At 38.8% G+C, this 5,839-nt stretch overlaps 1 protein-coding gene across 3 annotated transcripts in view; it reads left to right on the top strand.

The window, feature by feature from the left end:
• Positions 1-347: 347 nt before the first annotated feature.
• The window catches only part of LOC118331614 (galactosylgalactosylxylosylprotein 3-beta-glucuronosyltransferase 1), a 23,821-nt gene continuing 18,329 nt past the window's right edge, over positions 348-5,839 (top strand). For all 3 annotated transcript variants that reach the window (XM_035666662.1, XM_035666661.1, XM_035666660.1), the window contains exon 1: positions 348-624. The gene's annotated coding sequence lies outside the window, so the exon portion shown is untranslated. The remainder of the gene's footprint in view (positions 625-5,839) is intronic.

Raw genomic sequence — 5,839 nt, 5'->3', positions numbered from 1 at the left:
CCATCTCTGGTACTGGTACATGCCAATAGCTGCTTGTTTCAGAGAGGATGGGGGTTGGTCCTGCCCTCAAAGCAGAGGCTCCCTCAGTCCCATATAAATACACTCTCAGAGGTCTTGCTTCAAGCCGTCTCTGCGGGTCTCTCTCACACACTCCCGCTGGAATCAGACAATTACTGGCATTAATTTAACAGCAAGATTGAGGAAGCCGAGGGCATTCATTTGGAGCGAGGGGAACGGGTGGGAGCCAAACAGGGGCAGCAAGAAGTGGAATAAGACGAGAGACAGAGTGACAGGGAGAGGAAGAGCAACGGGAGGAGGGAGGGGGGGAGGGAGGCTTTAGTGCCAAATAAGCTGCCCCCTCTTCTCCCACATCTCAGTCTGTGAGCACTGGAGCGCAGCGTGAGCTCTGGAGTGCTTTCCCGACATGTACACCTGTAAGCCCCATTCATTCATTCAGGGACGCAGTATTCATGTATGAATGGCAGCGACAGCGTTGAGACGTTAACGGCAGCAAAGAGTGTTTGAAATCAGCCCCGATGAGATCATTCGAGCTCGGAGGCAGAGGCAGCGGAGGAGGAGGCGACACGCAGGGAAGTGGATGCTGAGCTCCAGTCTACAGTTCAGGTCTGAACCCTTTCTCTGCTTTGATCTGTCAGCCTGTTGAAATACGCAGTATGGACAGACAGGGCATGCTTTCTGACTGTTTGTTTCCTGCTCTGCTGGGTCTGCTCTCATAGTGCATGTTGAACGAGACAAGCTACAACAGAGGTGAGTTTGTCAAACCCCTCTGCTCTCTGTGTGGCTGGATTACAAAGAACTTTCATGCTGATAAAAGTCATTTACACAAGACTGTTGAGTGTCATTCAGATTAGAGTGCAGATTTGTTCTTGGTTCACAGCAGGAAATCTCGTCTAATTGGTGAAACACTAACATCGAACATCTGGTTGAGAAGACTGATATGATACTTAATATGATCTGTGTTTTCTATAGTCACTATAGTTAGTGTTAAACTTTAGTGTGCTGAGATGAAGCCTGCCATTCTTGGCTCTTCTCAGCACTACTGAAATGTAAATCTTTTAATTAGACTTTGGATGATCTTCAAGATGTCTTTTTGGCATCGTGCTGCCAAACTGTCTCGAGTGAACAGCAGATTATCTAACACTTCTTTCCCAAAACACTGACACTAATGAAGATGCAGTTGAATGCACAATATATATTTTTATATTCACTCCTTAGCATTACTTATTGATACAAAGAGTATCTTTTATATAACAGTGAGTTAGAAAGAATAGAATAGAACTAGGGATGCAGGGTCATTATCAGGGCAGATAAATTGGCCAATAATGGGACATTTATATTAGTATGAATGATCAGAAAAAAGAAAAGAATATATATAAAATATAGAAATAAAAAAAATTAAATGAACATTTGAAGAGTCGGAACTGTTATTAAATCTTCTTCTCGTCTTTTCTCACTAAATCTCAGCTTTTGTTGCCAGCTGGGGTGTAAAAACTATAAAAAAGAGAGACTTTATATAGTTATCTTATCAGTATCAGCCATGGGAAGCAGGTAATTATCAGTTATCATATTGGCTGAAAAAAATCTATATTGAGCATCCCTAAATAGAACTTTATTGTCCCACCAGCAGCAAATGTGTCTTTGCCTTACCTTAAATCTATTGCCTAAAAACAATAAACCCCATAAATTATCAGCAGTAAAACAATTTACCGTAAAACTTGAACTAAAAGCTCTGTCCCAATTAGATGCAGGTCCCCTCTACTAGCGTGGTGTGGCTTTGACAAATACATGCAAGTCTCAATTAGAGGCCTGGTCTGGATTTTATAGAAATCTTTAGATGTATAAAACCTCTTAAAGTCCGCTAAAGGGAGTTTTAAGCTGCTTAGATCGCCTACACAAACAGAAAAATTTTACCTTCTGTCAATGTGAAAACATCGTTAGATCGGCATGATTCTGCACAATTCAGTCCCTCAGTTCATTTTATGGAAACCACGAGCATCAAATGTAGTATCAAAAGTATCAAATGATCAAGTGAATGATTCATAATTGATATGTTATTCTAATTTTTATACAAGCAACAGTCATACTGCTTTAAAAAACAATTTGACAGTATTTCCTATGTGTACTGAGAGTTTTGTGCAAAAGGAATTAAAGGCTGTTCCAAATAAAGGCAGAGTGAGTTCAAGCAAATAAAAGCCTGGGCTTTTAATTGAGGTTATACGTTATGTGCAAACGTTGAGATGAGATCCCAACAGAGGGATATTCTAGGGATGTTGCTTCAGCCCGGCACAAACTGTGAATCAGTGCTACTGATAGCCCTCACAAACGAGCTGCAAATATCAAGAATACTACTGATATAGCAGCTTTACAAAATGTGGCCAGAGTGACGTATTACACACTTTGCAGTTTTGTAAATGGACTTTTGCATCCTTAATGTTGATTCAGCAGCAGCATGAAAATCCAGCATAAAGCCTTGTTGGTCTATTGCACAGACAAATTGTACGGTTTAACTTTTTACTCCTCTTCAAATTCTCCTTGAGTCTCGCTGTTCACTTACAGTCACACATGAATATATAAAAAAAAATACCCAAACTACCCCCAGGACCAGAGAGTCAGACGTTTCTCTCCTTAAAAAGTGTTAATTACAAGTGTTTCATACTGTGTTGTTTTTTACATTTTATGAAACAACAAGCTATTTAGAAAGTGAGAGAATTTATTTCTGTGCTGCATGTCAAACTGTTGTTGGTTCCCGGTATAAAACAGTAACCTGTGCTGCAGTCACTTCAGTGTTAGTTAGGCATTTTCTTTATATATATATATCTTTATAGAAATAGTAAAGAAGTCTCAAGATGTAACTTACAAATTTGCTCCTCGCTTACTGGCCTGCTCATTAACAAATTGCTCACAAGTAGTTCTTGAAATAGTTTGATCTAGAATTAAGATCTGCTTGGAAATTCATCAGAGGGCTATTTCATGGAGCATTTGAAATCCTTCCCAACAATTTTGATTCTGCATCAGTTCCTATCTCGAATGCATCTCAACAGAATTAAGGGTAACTCAGAAGGCCATTCAAGAGGAAATCATTATACTTTGAACTAGCTCTGCAGGCTTGCCATTTTTTATCTGCATACTCTGCTGTGCTCTTGATGTACATTACAAAAAAGTGTCTTTGAGTCAGATTGTTTGAGGTTGTTTTTGCCCACTTGAAAGCTGGTTCAGATCAGAGGCAAATTCTCACTTCAAGCGGAGGGAATGCTGCATGAGCAGATCAATACACAGAACAGGTCCCCGCAAAACTATCATCCTACAAAGCCGGATGCTGACTCCTCTGATGTTCCCACTGAACTGTAATCTTTCATGCCAGATGTACAATAAGGGATTTGTAGAGTACAGTCTGCACAGCAACAGTATCATTAATGCTGACTGTGGGACTATTCTCTGTGTAATGAATAGTATATTAATATATTTTAATTAATTATATATTATTATTTTTGAAGAAGCTACAGTTTCTTGTTAATGGCGATTTAACAACAACTATATTGGGTGACCTGACTGTGCCAGATGTTTTTTTACACAGACCCATCTGGAAAGTTGTCTATTGTGTTGATTTGAATCTTGTTGAATTTGTTGGATTTTGTCATTTTGCGAGTGCAGGTGCCTCGCAAGGTTAACAATTGGGTGGACATTCATCTCTCCCTCCTCGCCACCATCAAGTCAAATTTGAATTTGTCCAATACAAAACTAATGACATTCTCATCTCTGTGCTCTGTGTTCAGTGCCAATTGGCACATGTTAAAATGCTAACAAGCTAAAAAAGAATAGCGAACATGGTACGCTGAACAAAAGCACTAAAAATAAAGACAGCCTTTTTTTATTTTGAATTTCGAGAATAAAGTCAAACTGTCGAGAATAAACTCTAAATGTAGAGAATAAAGTCAACTCCTTTATCTCTTACAAATCTATCTGTGTGTCCATTTTCTGTGCGTCAGCACAGAGTCGCTCCGGGCATCCTCCCAAGCGGGCAATGGATGAAGTTAATCTGCGAATACTTGTTTTTTGTTCTGTAGGCTCCCATCTATACAACATAGCAACTAAAACCATCAATATAACCACTGCTAGCAACGCTTATCATATGATATCCATACAATGTTATTTTAGATTGGTTTCCAGTGAGATTTATTGAGTTTATAACTTTGCTGATGTTACTGTTGCTGCTCTAGAAACAATATTTGTATTTAATACATAAATTCTAGTCCAGTTCAGGACATTTTTCTTGCTGTTGTTGAGTATAATGCCAGCATATATACGTGTCATGCATAAATATGTGCATGTATATATGAGGCAGCCATATGCTCTAACTCTCCTGGTTTGATTTATTCTCAAAAGTTCAGCTTTAATCTCAAAATGTCAAATGTCAATCTCAAAATGTTTTTTCTCCACATTTTGAACTGTGAGCATGCTTGCATGAAAATGTAAAACAACACAACTGAGGGAGGTTTTTGAGGAACAGAACCTTCAAGGCTTATCAGAGAAAGTCATCTGGCAGGAAACTGTGCTTCCACTCACTTGATTGGCCATGGCAGTGCCTTCCTGGATGATGTTGCGTCCGGCAAAAGTTTAATTAGCAAGGCTTGCCAGACAATCCTGTGTTTTTGGCCAAAGCTGTCTGCATTGGCACCCCTGCCACCGGACTGGTCTCATTGAGTGAATGAGAGGGCTGCGTTTTTTCATGCAGGGTTGTAGTCAGTCTGAACGCAGCTTTATGTAGTGGTACTATTGCCTGACACCAAAACCTATTACCTATACAGATTGGAAGGCTGATGTTTGATCTTCAGTCGAGGATGAAAGGGATTAAACAGAATTTTCTGGTAATATATTTTTCATGAAATGTACTTGTCCATCAGCATAACTGATAGTCATCCGTGCGTATTTGTCCTTTTGTTCTTAGATCACTTGTGTTGTGTCCTGTTGAGTGGGAAATTTCACTTTAGAGACAATCTTCTATTCTATTAATTACTCTAATATTTCACTGGAATTTGTGCTGCATTTTACACCTGTATGAAAACAAATTTGTCCGGCCAAGCTGTGACTCAGCCTTCGAGGAGATACAGATTAGTGTAGCAGATTCTTGATGAGATTCACTCTCTTCTTAAAGTGAGGGAGACATTGGACCTCTACCTGAATGGGAGAGAATGTTGTGAGCACATGAGTGAGGAGTATGTTTTTTTACACGCTTTGATGCAGGAGCTTCCACTATCACTTCATTGCCCCGAGAGCACACAGCAGGTGCATCAAGGAACGGGCTCGTTGAAAACTTGAAAGCATGTGTTCACTGATGCCAGGAAAAGTGCTGAGACAAACAACATTAGCAGCCAGCCACTGAAGCTGTGAGATCCAAATGTAAAAATACCCCCTTTTATCAGCTTAATGGTAAATCAAATACAATATTTAAGTCTAATTTGCACAAATGACATTGTAGTGTCTGTTTACACCGGGGCTCTTCAACTAAAATAAACTTGGGGCCACTTCTGGTATTGTCATCTCATAGTTCATCTCAATGTTCAAATACTACAAGAAATCACAATTCTTAAAATATTTCCATTACAAACATCATACTTGATATTTTCATTTTAGATCATAATTGTCATTCGCAACCAAACCACAAATGAAGGCACAAACGATAAGCTATACAATGTTTAAATTAGATTTTTTAAATTTTAATTGTATGTAAAGGAGTAGTTCAAATTGCTATGAAACGATTAGAAAAATTATTTACAAAAAGATTATATTAAAAATATAATATAATCTTTTTGTAAATAAT

Source organism: Morone saxatilis, unplaced genomic scaffold, assembly GCF_004916995.1.
Source record: "Morone saxatilis isolate NCDOM2014 unplaced genomic scaffold, NCSU_SB_2.0 Contig20, whole genome shotgun sequence".
NCBI lineage: Eukaryota > Metazoa > Chordata > Actinopteri > Moronidae > Morone > Morone saxatilis.
Note: the sequence above shows the minus strand (reverse complement) of the source record. Positions and strands in the feature narration are given on the sequence as shown.